The 15,657-nt window shown below is 45.2% G+C and overlaps 1 protein-coding gene across 5 annotated transcripts in view; it reads left to right on the top strand.

Annotated features, from left to right (window-relative positions):
• The window catches only part of LOC110492813 (myocardin), a 176,551-nt gene that overhangs the window by 69,719 nt on the left and 91,175 nt on the right, over positions 1-15,657 (top strand). The gene's annotated exons all lie outside the window — the stretch shown is intronic.

The following is a 15,657-nucleotide window of genomic DNA, read 5'->3' as shown; positions in this document are numbered from 1 at the left end:
AACCAAAAAAATATACCTTTTTTAGACTTTGTCATTATGGGGTATTGCTTGTAGATTGATGAGAAAATGTTTTCATTTAATACATTTTAGAACAAGGCTGTAACAGAATGTGGAAAGGTCAAGGGGTCTAAATACTTTCCGAATGCACTATATGTGATGCTAATTGAAAATGAAAGAGAACCGAAGAGATCAGACAAAGTATGGATGCAGCAAATATCCATTAGATTTAGTCGGCAACGAGAAAAATCTGACAGGTCATTGACAGTCATATCAGCTAATTTGCCAGACACCTTGGAACCACAGCTGAACTAAGAGTCCGATAAAGAAAATATACAAAGTCTGAGAGTCTGTGACAAAGACGAGATCTGGTGAACTCTGAGCGCACAACTCCTGCTGCACACTATAGGCTCAGACTAACATGAAGCAGATGTCCACTTTAGTTTAGTTAAGTCTGGGTTTTTAAGGTGTTTTTGTATTTATATGAATCATCCTGCGTCAGTTGTTCATGGTTCACGGAATAACCACGCTTCCAAGTGGATGTTTTCATAGGTCGTCTGGCCTGTGAACTCAGTGTGTATTTCAATGGTTGTGCTTCCAATATTATCATTATTATGGAGGTTTGTTCGTGTGGATTTTAAATTAAACAAGGCATGTTATCAAATCAAATGTTATTTGTCACATGCAGATGTTTAATGCGAGCGTAGAGAAATGCTTGTGCTTCTAGTTCCGACAATGCAGTAATATCTAACAAGTAATCTAACAATTCCCAAAAACTACCTTATACACACACACGTAAAGGGATGGAATAAGAATATATACATATAAAATATGGATGAGCGATGGCCGAGCCACATAGGTAAGATGCAATCGATGGTATAAAATACAGTATATACATATGAGATGAGTAATGTAAGATATGTAAACATGATTAAAGTGGCATTATTTAAAGTGACTAGTGATCCATTTATTAAAGGGGCCAATGATATCAAGTCTGTATGTAGGCAGCAGCCTCTCTGTGTTAGTGATGGCTGTTTAACAGTCTGCTGGTATTGGGAATTTTCCAGTACATATGTGCACATTATCCATCTTAGAGTAGTAAGCAGAATCAATACAAACCGTATGTTTCTGGGCCATTAGACGTGCGCTCTGAAGCCATTAATCGATAGGTCATTAGGTTAAGGGAAACCAATAATAAATTGGTCATTAGGATAAGGGAAGCCATTACCTAGTCCCATAAGGTTCATTAGATGTGCATTAGGAGCATAGGTTTGTATTACTAAAAGCACGATTAGACATGCACCTACATTATGAGTGTGCGTGTCTGTTTATTTTTTGTATCATTGCTATGGATACGCCACCAATACAATCCATGCCCTAAGGTCCGTGCCAAACAAGAATAATGGAAACCAAGCTGAAATAAGTGCAAGGCAAAAAGATAATGGTGGCTAAATGCCCAAAGGGATGAATCATTAACATAAAGAGGAGTGACTATATGTGTGACGTAAGGATGAAAACTGTATAAAAAGTATGTGCCGAGGCTGGAAAGGCAGTTGATCCATGGACCAGCTCGGCTTGTTACTTTGTCTATTTGAAATCACAAGTTACAGTATCTGAGAAATATTATTGAGCAAATATTTCTACGACAATGTCCTTGAGATAGAAGCTGTTTTTCAGTCTCTCGGCCCCAGCTTTGATGCACCTGTACTGACTTCGCCTTCTGGATGGTAGCGGGTGAACATGCAGTGGCTCGGGTGGCTATTGTCCTTGATTATCTTTTTTGCTGTAGCCGTCATGGAGGGCAGGTAGTTTGCCCCCCCCCCCCCCCCCAGTGATGCATTGTGCAGACCGCACCACCCTCCGGAGAGCCTTGCAGTTGCCGAACCAGGCGGTGATACAGCCTGGTGCTCTCAATTGTGCATATGTAAAAGTTTGTGACGGTTTTAGGTGACATGCCAAATTTCTTCAGCCTCCTGAGGTTTAAGAGGCGCTGTTGTGCCTTCTTCACCACATGGTCTGTGTGGGTGGACCATTTCAGTTTGTCCGTGATGTGTACACCGAGGAACTTAAAACTTTCCACCTTCTCCACTACTGCTGTCCCGTCGATGTGAAATAGGGGGGTGCTCCCTCTGCTGTTTCCTGAAGACCAGGATCATCTCCTTTGTTTTGCTGACGTTGAGTGAGAGGTTGTTTTCCTGACACCACTGTCCCAGAGCCCTCACCTCCTCCCTGTAGGCTGTCTCGTCATTGTTGGTAATAATTCCCACTACTGTTGTGTTGTCTGCAAACTTGATGATTGATTTGGAGTTGTGCATGGCCACGCAGTCATGGGTGAACAGGGAGTACTGGAGGGGGCTGAGCATGCACCCTTGAGGGGCCCCAGTGTTGAGGATCAACAAAGTGGAAATTGTTTTCTACCTTCATACCTGGGGGTGGCCCGTCAGAAAGTCCTGAACCCAATTGCACAGGGCGGGGTTGAGACCCAGGGCCTCCAGCTTAATGATGAGCTTGGAGGGTACTATGGTGTTGAATGCTGAGCTGTAGAAAATGAACAGCATTCTTAGGTATTCGTCCTGTCCAGATGGGATAGTGCACTGTGCAGTTTGATGGCGATTGCATTGTCTGGACCTGTTGGGGCGATAAGCAAATTGAAGTGGGTCTAGGGTGACAGGTAAGATGGAGGTGATATGATCCTTGACTAGTCTCTCAAAGCACTTCATGACAAGCTGCTATCCAGCAAATACCTCGGAATATCATATTCCTGAATCTCTGTCTCTCTGTCTCTTTATCTCTCTCTCGGTCTCTCGCTCTCTCAATTTCAATTAAATTCAAAATGGCTTTATTGCCAAGACATTCAGGCAGTATGTATTGCCAAAGCATATGAAACATTTACAATACAAGACATACAGATGGAAAGAAAAAGACATATGAATGAAAAACTTAGGAAGTGTAGTGTGTGTTGTCTCTCTCCCTCTCAAAATAAGTGCTCTAGAAAGTGTAATTTCAGTGTGACCTTCTGGTTGACATGACTGGCTTGGTGTGATGCGAAGTACAGTTCAGAAGACCAGTCCTGCAGACGTTTGAAGCATGAATTCATTGTTTTTCTTTTGATTCTATCCATTCTAGAATGTGACGCACAAAAAACCCCAAGACAAATACTCTCAGCCTGAGAGTCAAATATCAATTGTCAACAGAACTTTTCTGAGACTGGGAACAATGGAAGCTGGACACTAGAGAACACATCCCCTATCCCATCTGGACAAGAGGAATGCCAAATAAAATTTGATTTGATTTGAAAATAGAAACGCATGAATGGAAAGGGTGTGTGTGTCCAGGGAGTGGTTGTTTCGCTGGTGATGGGTATTCTGCATCAAAGCTTGTCACACAAAGCTAGGCAGAAGTACCACTCTGTTTAAACTTTCGGGGAGCGAGTTTTAAACACAGCGAATGCCAGTCAGACGTATTGCAGTCATACATACAAACACGGTCATAGTTTCAGTGACGCTCACACTTAAGCGTGCATGTACAAACACTACCGTCTGCACAAGATTTATTTAAATTACCTCATGTAATTAGATTACCTCCTGTATTTAAATTACCTCATGTATTTAGAATGCCTCCTGTGTTTAGAATGCCCCCTTGTTTAGAATGCCTCCTGTGTTTAGAATGCCTCCTGTGTTTAGAATGCCTCCTGTGTTTAGAATGCCTCCTGTGTTTAGATTACACATCTTATTTGTGTTGAACAAGTTAAACACGCAGGACACTCACAGTGCCAGCATCAGCAGTGAGTCTGTTCAACTCCCAGCCCCAAGCCCTCAGCCCCATCCTCGGTCTCCATCCTCGGTCTCCATCCTCGGTCTCCATCCCCGGTCTCCATCCCCGGTCTCCATCCCCGGTCTCCATCCTCGGTCTCCATCCCCGGTCTCCATCCCCGGTCTCCATCCTCGGTCTCCATCCCCGGTCTCCATCCCCGGTCTCCATCCCCGGTCTCCATCCCCGGTCTCCATCCTCGGTCTTCATCCCCGGTCTTCATCCCCGGTCTCCATCCCCGGTCTCCATCCCCGGTCTCCATCCCCGGTCTTCATCCTCGGTCTCCATCCTCGTTCTCCATCCTCGGTCTTCATCTTCGGTCTTCATCCTCGGTCTCCATCCTCGGTCTTCATCCCCGGTCTCCATCCTCGGTCTCCATCCCCAGGGTAATTGGTGGTGTGTCCAGGACCCAGGCGTCTATCGGTGATGTCAGTCCCCAGCCACACACAACAAGGACAAGCTGCTATCAGTCAGACATATCTCTGACTGCTGTCACTGACTGTGTTGCTTATGCAATCACAGCACTTCAGGGCTTAGCCGTGGTGTCACATAAATAAATAAATCATACGCTGATAGGGGAGTATAGGCTAGCTGTGTGAAAGTGATACCATCATGCTACGCTATAGCTTAAAGCTACTCTGTGTAACATCTTTGTCACAACAATGCTGATTTACTGAGCGACCTTGAAATATTCATATTCATAGGCCAACTATCTTGTTTATAAAATGTTGAAATGAGTAAATACAATTTACAGTGTTAGCAGATCTACAATGTATACCACATTGTTCAATGATAGCCATCTACTGGAGTATATAAAATAATGATGTAATATTATTCAGATTTCATTTTTCTTAACCTTTGCCCTTGATGAGACCTGAGGAACGGGAACATCAGACCATCTTATCAAGAGGGTTTCTGTCCATGTGGCTGTGGACAATAAAGTTATGAAGATTTCAACCTCTTCCCCTTTGAAAACTGACGTCACGACGCCAAGAAGCATTCATTCCCTCACATGTACATACAGATGTAGGATCTTCATTTGAGCTAGTTTGCTTTTAGCAGGAAAATAATCCTGCAGCAGCAGAAAATGTGAATTATTATGGGGATTATAATTAATGAACATTTTTGAAGGGGTTGATACATTTTTCATAAGTCAATATAAAGTCTGACATTTCAAAGTGAACATTTCCGCCACTACACTACGAGTTTTAGATTTCTTCATTGCAGGAAGATTCTCCTGCAACAAGGTGTTCAAATTAAGACCCTACATCTGTACGTGTTCACATTCAGTTCAACATTCCAGTCTCCCAAAAAACAAAACTTTTACCAAGTTATTTGTGTTCCTCAGATTTGGACCAAGTTTAGAGGTGTGGTGTAGCGTGGTGTGGCGAGGTGTGATGTAGCGTGGTGTGGCGAGGTGTGATGTGGTGAGGTGTGATGTGGCGAGGTGTGATGTGGTGTGATGTGGCGAGGTGTGGTGTGGCGTGGTGTGGCGAGGTGTGGCGTGGTGTGGCGAAGTGTGGTGTAGCGTGATGTGGCGAGGTGTGGTGTAGCGTGGTGTGGCGAGGTGTGGTGTGGCGAAGTGTGGCGAGGTGTGGTGTGGTGTGGCGTGGTGTGGCGAGGTGTGGTGTGGCGAGGTGTGGTGTGGCGTGGTGTGGCGAGGTGTGGTGTGGCGTGGTGAGGTGAGGTGTTGTGTGGCGAGGTGTGGTGTGGCGTGGTGAGGTGTGGTGTGGCGTGGTGTGGCGAAGTGTGGTGTGGCGAGGTGTGATGTGGCGAGGTGTGGTGTGGCGAGGTGTGATGTGGCGAGGTGTGGTGTGGTGTGGTGTGGCGAGGTGTGGTGTGTGACTTGTAGAATAGATGGGGGGGGCAGGACAAGTGTAAGACGTAACACCGTTACCAGTGGTGTAGTGGAGGCTATACCCATGCATACTCACTGATTTGTCAATGGGCATTGCGTTTTACTCACTTCCTTTGATGCGGATCAAAGTAGTGGAGGTATACGCCATATAAATAATGTAGCACAATAAAGAAATCATGCACAGAGTAGCCTGCACAACTATATTCCCGTGCACTGGGAGTATATCTATCATCAGAAATATCATCTGGTAGCAGGTGGTGTACAGCTGTCAACTGGCTGTCGCATGGTGCAGCTCACAGAGGAACCACATCGGTAGCAGGTGGTGTACATACAGCTGTCAACTGGCTGTCGCATGGTGCAGCTCACAGAGGAACCACATCGGTAGCAGGTGGTGTACAGCTGTCAACTGGCTGTCGCATGGTGCAGCTCACAGAGGAACCACATCGGTAGCAGGTGGTGTACAGCTGTCAACTGGCTGTCGCATGGTGCAGCTCACAGAGGAACCACATCGGTAGCAGGTGGTGTACAGCTGTCAACTGGCTGTCGCATGGTGCAGCTCACAGAGGAACCACATCGGTAGCAGGTGGTGTACAGCTGTCAACTGGCTGTCGCATGTTGCAGCTCACAGAGGAACCACATCGGTAGCAGGTGGTGTACAGCTGTCAACTGGCTGTCGCATGTTGCAGCTCACAGAGGAACCACATCGGTAGCAGGTGGTGTACAGCTGTCAACTGGCTGTCGCATGGTGCAGCTCACAGAGGAACCACATCGGTAGCAGGTGGTGTACAGCTGTCAACTGGCTGTCGCATGGTGCAGCTCACAGAGGAACCACATCGGTAGCAGGTGGTGTACAGCTGTCAACTGGCTGTCGCATGGTGCAGCTCACAGAGGAACCACATCGGTAGCAGGTGGTGTACAGCTGTCAACTGGCTGTCGCATGGTGCAGCTCACAGAGGAACCACATCGGTAGCAGGTGGTGTACAGCTGTCAACTGGCTGTCGCATGGTGCAGCTCACAGAGGAACCACATCGGTAGCAGGTGGTGTACAGGTGTCAACTGGCTGTCGCATGGTGCAGCTCACAGAGGAACCACATCGGTACAGGTGGTGTACAGCTGTGTAGGAACATTTCAACGTATGATATTTACCAGTAAATGCTAACTAATGCAACAATGGGTAAACCAGGTATAGAACAGGTTTGGTCCGAAGTCTTGGTTGAATTTCTGCGACGCGCAATCCAGACGTCATGCATTGTTTTTGAATGAACTTTTTATGAAGGCTTTCTCAAAAAAACTTCCCAATTAAATGTTGACTGCAAAGTAGGCCTACCTGGCAGAATGATAGTCTGATGATTTGTTTTCCGGTAAGAAGGTTTCACAAAATCTGCCATCACATGTAGGCCTATTGTACAGTTCAGAGACACAGCTAGCCAACCAGTCTCTTGCTAGCTGCACATCTACACCCTCCACAAAGACATTTATTTGTTGTTTTCCCAGACTGCAACATTTTTCTCCTGGTGTGATTTAAGCATTTGTTGTGGCCTTAGAAAAACAACAGAATATGTATGTTTATTTAAAAAAAAATGTGAATTTGCAAGTGAAAACTATAGGAAACTATAATATTTTTAACACAGGATGCCTTTCCTTCACCGGGGTGGGGACGTTTTAGGAAATTGTTGGCAAAAATTTGAGTTTAGAGTACACCCACTTATCCAGGCACCACTACACCACTGACAACAGCACTGTGTTAAACATCACATGAGCAGTACCTGGGAGAGACAGTCTTCCCTTAGCGTGAAAATATGTCAAGCAGCTCTCGGTTTACCTAATTGAAACTAAATGGATGGGGGGGGGGGGCAGCTCTCGGTTTACCTAATTGAAACTAAATGGATGGGGGTGGGCAGCTCTCGGTTTACCTAATTGAAACTAAATGGATGGGGGGGGGGGCAGCTCTCGGTTTACCTAATTGAAACTAAATGGATGGGGGGGGGGGGCAGCTCTCGGTTTACCTAATTGAAACTAAATGGATGGGGGGGCAGCTCTCGGTTTACCTAATTGAAACTAAATGGATGGGGGGGGTAGCTCTCGGTTTACCTAATTGAAACTAAATGGATGGGGGGGGGGGGGCAGCTCTCGGTTTACCTAATTGAAACTAAATGGATGGGGGGGGCAGCTCTCGGTTTACCTAAATGAAACGAAATGGATGGGCCTAATCCCACAGAATGACGACATATATAGAACATGTGATCCACAATATGTAGGCCTAATCCCACAGAATGACATCATATAGAACATGTGATCCACAATATGTAGGCCTAATCCCACAATGACATCATATAGAACATGTGATCCACAATATGTAGGCCTAATCCCACAGAATGACATCATATAGAACATGTGATCCACAATATGTAGGCCTAATCCCACAGAATGACATCATATAGAACATGTGATCCACAATATGTAGACTACATAAAAGTAGATTTCAGAATGTTGAGGTGTATCAGTTTTTTTGTAAAGTCCCTAAATATCACACGTCTAAAGTCTTTATTGTTAGATATATTTTGGAGGGGAGGAGTTGATGGATTCATGGTTAGGATATTTGTCATAACACCCGGGCTACATCTGGTGAACTGTAAAGTATTAGAGAATTCTCTTATCTCCCTTATATTCATCATTCTTGGCGTTTGTTGCCAGACAGAGACGCAAGCTCTTAGCGCTGTGTATTCCAGTTATTTTTCTGTTGAATTTACACTTAAGAGGTCTTGGCCTGGGACATATTCCACTGTTTTGCTGTGTAGAGGGTTGATGAAACACCCCAGCCCAATTCCTCTGGTGATTGATGCCTATGAAATCCATAGAGCTAAACAGTGTTGAAGGAGGAGAATACCAGAAGCTACAGCTGCGTTGTCACAGACAGACTGGACAGTGGTAGTATGTAGCTGCCTCATATTCATCACAGATACATACTCAACCACTTTGCAAACAGGTGGGGGGAAAAAAAGTTGGACAGTTGGTTGGTTATATTGTATTGTCGTGCACACTATGCTGAGAAAAAAAAACCTTGATTTAGATTTGATTGTCAGATATCCTCCAAAGCAACGTTCAATGTTTTCTCCCCATTTCACCTCCAATCGAAACATGGCCTCGCTTTCCTCACTGTTTTTGAGTGAGTGTAGATCGTGACAAAGCAGCCTGGCCTCAGAGTTAACGTAGCAAAATGTATGTTTACCATGCCACATTTACCCAAGTCATTTCAAGGTTTATTGGTTGCGTACACAGATTTTTCAGATGTTATTCGCAGGTGCAGTGCAGTGTGTTTCTAGGTTCCAACAGTGCAGTAATAATACCCTAACAACACAAAACAATACGCACATCATCCAAAAAGTAAAAAGAAAAATTAAGAACTATCAGAGCGAGCAATATCGGTGTCCGGAATACAAATATATTACAACTATGAAATATCACATTTGGAATCATGTAGTAACCAAAAAAGTGTTAAACAAATCAAAATATATTTTATATTTGAGATTCATTAAAAGAGCCAACCTTTGACTTGATGACAGCTTTAAACACTCTTCACATTCTCTCAACCTGCTTCATGAGGTAGTCACCTGGAATGCATTTCAATTAACAGGTGTGCCTTCTTAAAAGTTCATTTGTGGAATTTATTTCCTTCCTAATGCATCTGAGCCAATCAGTTGTGTTATTGCAAAGTAGGGGTGGTATACAGAAGATAGCCCTATTTAGTAAAATATCAAGTCTACATTATGGCAAGAACAGCTCAAATAAGCAAAGAGAAATGACAATCCATCATTACTTTACGACATGAAGGTCAGTCAATCCGGAACATTTCAAGAACTTTGAAAGTTTCTTCAAGTGCAGTCGCAAAAATCATCAAGCGCTATGATGAAACTGGCCCTCATGAGGACCGCCACAGGAAAGGAAGACCCAGTTACCTCTGCTGCAGAGGATAAGTTCAAAAACGTTTTATATATATATATATATATATATATATATATATATATATATATATATCTTCCCAAATGAATAAGCTTAATAATTATTTGTTGAATGACCTCAAATAAGTCTGAGATCTATGAGAACAAGGGGAGTTGGAAGATTTGCTGTTGTGGATTGAACGCAGAGATTGTTTAGACAGTTTTATTTACGTACAGCACATCACTGACAACTGATGACGAGAATCGAGACAGTTTTATTGTGTTTCTGTCGGCTTGTCACCAAGATCCGAATGAGGAACTGAATCAAATTAGCTTGGATAGAAAAACCCACATTTATTTCAGGAAGTATTGTCTTTGATTTTACCATTCAACAATAATCACAACCAACTGTCACCTTTCCTATACTGTTGATGGATGGATTTTTAGAATGGATACATGCAGTAAACCAACATCCTAAAATCTGTCTGATCTCTCCCAGCATAGGTGGAAATCAAAGCAACAGGCAGGGAAGATATATATTTGGTCCACTCATCCAGTCATCACCTACTTGAACATTTTGCTAAGCTTCTGCAACTCTGTCATCGTTTTATAAACCCCTCCCCCAAGATGGGAGTAATAAAAAATAAATAAAATGTTTTTTTCCCCTGGATAGTTCTTCTACTGGTTCCGAGAGGGCCAGGGTTTCCGAGAGGGCCAGGGTTTCCGAGAGGGCCAGGGTTTCCGAGAGGGCCAGGGTTTCCGAGAGGGCCAGGGTTTCCGAGAGGGCCAGGGTTTCCGAGAGGGCCAGGGTTTCCGAGAGGGCCAGGGTTTCCGAGAGGGCCAGGGTTTCCGAGAGGGCCAGGGTTTCCGAGAGGGCCAGGGGTTTCCGAGAGGGCCAGGGTTTTCAGATCTGGAGTCTGCGGTCAACATTGTCTTGTCTTTCACCTGAAAGTTGACTGCTGTAGCTGCTTAGCAAACACTCCTGTTATATTTTCCATTGGAACAAGCCGAGGGGTCACCAGAGAGGGCTGCCTGTGTTAGCCAAAGCCAGATGGGCTTTTCCTATAAACAAGTGTACAGGCAGCGGCACCTGACTCCATAACACTTCCCACTCTGTTTAGTGACCAGCGTTGCCATAAGTCACCTTGGAGAATTAAGTAAATATTTTCAATATGGCCCATGCCATTGTTTATTATAGAATGGCAAAAGTTCTAAATCCTCTGTTAAAAAATAATTGAATAACAACTTGTCAGAGCGGCAAAGCGTGGCGTACATAGAACCGATACTTATTCATTAGTCCAAAGTCTATTTACTTTAAAACAAATCCTGAAACACCACCTTTTTTTTATCTCTCTCTCTAGCGTGTGGAAGAGCTCATGCTGTAGTCGTCTATTACACAGACTATGACGATGATTCTACAGTTTAGGATTAAAGCATGCCTTCGGCTTGCCAGGGTCCTTCGTGAAGTTAGAACCAAGTATTGACGTAAGCCATAACATAGAATAACATAACATAGAACTCGAATAGGCATGGATTCTATTTCTATGTTTAAAACAGTGCGTCACCACTTGATACAGGCTCGTATTTCATCCTCATATTACCCATCATGTTGCTGGGTTCAAGCTCTTCCATCCTCTCCTACTTCATTTGCTCCACGGAATGCCCAGCAGGAAGCATTGGGACATGTTAGACGTTGTGAGACCGCAGGAAAATACTCAAGAGAATAGACACCATGTTAGTTAGAGAGGCCAATACATACTGCTTCTTACCCTACACATCCACTGGGAGCCTGTTTTATACGAGAGAAAAGACACAAACATGGACCAGAAATAACAACTTTTTTTCTCCAAACTCTGTGTTCGAAGTAAGTCGTGGTAAAACGGAGGCCGGTAAATAATTAGCTCAGGATAAGATGCCGGTATAACTGGCACATTTAGTAATTTAAGAAGATAATGTTGTCTAGAGCACAATAGGTGCCTCTACGATAGGTGCCTCTACGATAGGTGCCTCTACGATAGGTGCCTCTACAATAGGTGCCTCTACAATATAGGTGCCTCTACGATAGGTCCCTCTACGATAGTTGCCTCTACAATAGGTGCCTCTACGATAGGTGCCTCTACAAGAGGTCCCTCTACGATAGGTGCCTCTACGATAGGTGCCTCTACGATAGGTGCCTCTACAAGAGGTCCCTCTACGATAGGTGCCTCTACGATAGGTGCCTCTACGATAGGTGCCTCTACAAGAGGTCCCTCTACGATAGGTGCCTCTACAAGAGGTCCCTCTACGATAGGTGCCTCTACGATAGGTGCCTCTACGATAGGTGCCTCTACAAGAGGTCCCTCTACGATAGGTGCCTCTACGATAGGTCCCTCTACGATAGGTGCCTCCAAATTACATGGTTAAAGAAGGACTACAGTTTGTGTGCCAGCAACTATCGCAGGACTATAATATAATACGATAAGCGACTAGAATATCCTAAATTAGCTTCAATTGAAAATGTATTAATTCCCAGTGGTGGAAATCTTGGCTTAACCCTGACAAAAATATGACCAGTCATGAAAGCATGCAGCCGTAAATGTGGCCAGCCAGCCCTCAGCTCAGCTCTGGTGGTCCAACAGGAACAGAAAATAACAACATTCCTGGATATAATAATCTGTCAGTGAGAGGAGTCGGGGATTTGGAGGATATCTCTGTAAGCTAATACTGTAACCTGTAACCTGCGTTGAACTGTTTTCCCCCTGAAACCCATTATGGGATAGCCCACACAGTGAAACCATTGACTAAACAAGATGAATGTATGTCATACATAGCATATAGGCCTATAAACATTGACTTTGACCACACAAACAAACAGGGAGCTGTCTCTTGTGCTATAAGACTTCATGTATCACCACTAAAACCAATGCAGGCACCGACAACGGGAAAGTGAAATGTGGCTCAGATTACTACCTTACATTACTCTTCTGTCTGTTTACCATTAGAGAGAGGGTTTGATGACACATCCAGGGTTCTTTCTCCAAACTGAGGGAATCGATAAGGTCAGGAGAAACTCTAATTGCCACTAATGTCCAAAGACAAGACAGTGACTTACTCTCCATAATAATTACTCTCCAGGGCACAGACGATAATTCAGCGTCTATTCCACGTTGGTTCAACGTCATTTCATTGAAATGCTGTGGAAACAACGTTGATTCAACCAGTGTGTGCCAGGTCTTCAGCCATACTGAGGAAATCAATAAGGAGATCTTGTAGAGAGGACTTCTCCATCTTTATAGGAAACCTAATGACATTTTAAATGGCAACCAAATATCTTACCCCACTCTGTCTTACCCCACTCCGTCTTACCCCACTCCGTCTTACCCCACTCCGTCTTACCCCACTCGGTCTTACCCCACTCGGTCTTACCCCACTCGGTCTTACCCCACTCTGTCTTACCCCACTCTGTCTTACCCCACTCTGTCTTACCCCACTCCGTCTTACCCCACTCCGTCTTACCCCACTCCGTCTTACCCCACTCCGTCTTACCCCACTCCGTCTTACCCCACTCCGTCTTACCCCACTCTGTCTTACCCCACTCTGTCTTACCCCACTCTGTCTTACCCCACTCTGTCTTACCCCACTCTGTCTTACCCCACTCTGTCTTACCCCACTCCGTCTTACCCCACTCCGTCTTACCCCACTCCGTCTTACCCCACTCCGTCTTACCCCACTCCGTCTTACCCCACTCTGTCTTACCCCACTCCGTCTTACCCCACTCTGTCTTACCCCACTCCGTCTTACCCCACTCTGTCTTACCCCACTCTGTCTTACCCCACTCCGTCTTACCCCACTCCGTCTTACCCCACTCCGTCTTACCCCACTCCGTCTTACCCCACTCCGTCTTACCCCACTCTGTCTTACCCCACTCTGTCTTACCCCACTCTGTCTTACCCCACTCTGTCTTACCCCACTCTGTCTTACCCCACTCCGTCTTACCCCACTCTGTCTTACCCCACTCCGTCTTACCCCACTCTGTCTTACCCCACTCTGTCTTACCCCACTCCGTCTTACCCCACTCTGTCTTACCCCACTCCGTCTTACCCCACTCCGTCTTACCCCACTCCGTCTTACCCCACTCTGTCTTACCCCACTCTGTCTTACCCCACTCTGTCTTACCCCACTCCGTCTTACCCCACTCTGTCTTACCCCACTCCGTCTTACCCCACTCCGTCTTACCCCACTCCGTCTTACCCCACTCTGTCTTACCCCACTCTGTCTTACCCCACTCTGTCTTACCCCACTCCGTCTTACCCCACTCCGTCTTACCCCACTCCGTCTTACCCCACTCCGTCTTACCCCACTCTGTCTTACCCCACTCCGTCTTACCCCACTCCGTCTTACCCCACTCCGTCTTACCCCACTCCGTCTTACCCCACTCTGTCTTACCCCACTCTGTCTTACCCCACTCCGTCTTACCCCACTCCGTCTTACCCCACTCCGTCTTACCCCACTCCGTCTTACGGGATAGCCCACTCTTAAGCATCCAGATACCGTCGGCAAATAACATAAACATGTTTTGAAGATGCGGATCGTTTTTTTTTTTTTTACAGCTTCAGAGTTGGGTGTTTTGGGCCACATGTTCTGCACTTCAGTCCCACCTTACCCTGGACATGGGCTGGGCAGGTATCTATAGTGGAGATCAGAACATAGCATTAGAACCCGTTCTAGAACTTTTTCCAATGTTTCATCACATTGACTGAAGCACCTACAATCTATGGATTGAGGGGATTTGTTTGTTCTTCTCCTGTAATTGTCATCCTATAGCTAACGCCAATGTAGGCCACACACTATGCCAGCCATATCTGTCCTGTCCCGCCCTGGCCTTGGTTAGGCTGTCACTGTGATATAACATGCCCAGGGTGGGCTCCCTCGTTCCTTGGCGATGGGTGGGCTTTCAACCTCCGGCCCATCAGTTAAGACCTCATTAAAAGAGGAGTGCATAGAGGCATGTTTTCTGTTCTGCTATTTTATGGAGGGTAATTTACTGCAAGTGTTGTCTTGTTTCTGACGTAAATGCTTGGCTTTGTTATTGTTTCCCCCCAGCTCGTGTTTATGGGCCGTATACAAGCCCCCTTTTTGTCTGCTCAACATGCACTACAGAGATACTGTATCTGTCTTACCACACAGATAAGTACATTTCCGATGGGCTCTCCTTTCCCTCTCATGGTTGTTTGGTCAAGTCTTGGCCAATGGCTGTGGCGTCATTTTGTAAGGCAGCCAACCTTGACTTGTGATGAAAATGGTCTGCTATGTGTCAAGCAAATGTGCCATATTATGAATGTAACTAACTATAAATTGTCTAGTCGTGAAAGGCTTGTATAAGTTGACAGGTTTGGGAATGATTGCATTAGGACTATTAGTTTAACACGTTTTCATTATAAATCTACTCACTAATATGTGTTCATTAAACATCTACTCACTAACAGGTTTCCATTTTTAAAATATTTAGACTTTTACTTATCCGACACCCTGTATCCGGGCAGACTGGCCGACGTACCCTAGCTTTTTGATACCTCAGCTGTTTTCAGGAGGCGTGACATATGAGGGAACGCTTGTCCTCTTAAGCATCAGAGTGGTTCTCCAGATTATTAAAGAAAACAGTGATGCAAGTTCACGGTGCCCTGTGAGACCCCTTAGTGGACGATGATGCACAGGGGCCCTGGGCAGAACAGAAGACTTGGCTTGTCTATGGACGAGAGTGAGGGGCCTCGTTTTTCAACTCGACGATTTTCTCTCAATGCTACTGAATCCGCTGAGCATGGAGTGTTTATTATTTGGGAATAAGGAAGAAGGGGGATGAAGGTCTGCTCTTTGTAAACTCTGTAAATGAAGAAGTTGGCTGATGTGGAGGGCGGATGGCGAGAGAAGCAGGACTTGTCCACAGGCTTAAGCGCTGTAAACAGACGGACGCATGCAGCATGCTGGTCGCTGTGCTGGTCGCTGTGCCGTCTCCAGGCTCAGATGGATTCTAAACTAAAGACAATACAAAACACTGTTGGAACGGCACACACTAAC

Source organism: Oncorhynchus mykiss, chromosome 16, assembly GCF_013265735.2.
Source record: "Oncorhynchus mykiss isolate Arlee chromosome 16, USDA_OmykA_1.1, whole genome shotgun sequence".
Lineage (NCBI taxonomy): Eukaryota > Metazoa > Chordata > Actinopteri > Salmoniformes > Salmonidae > Oncorhynchus > Oncorhynchus mykiss.
The sequence above is the reverse complement of the archived record's forward strand: the minus strand, read 5'-3'. Positions and strand labels throughout refer to the sequence as shown.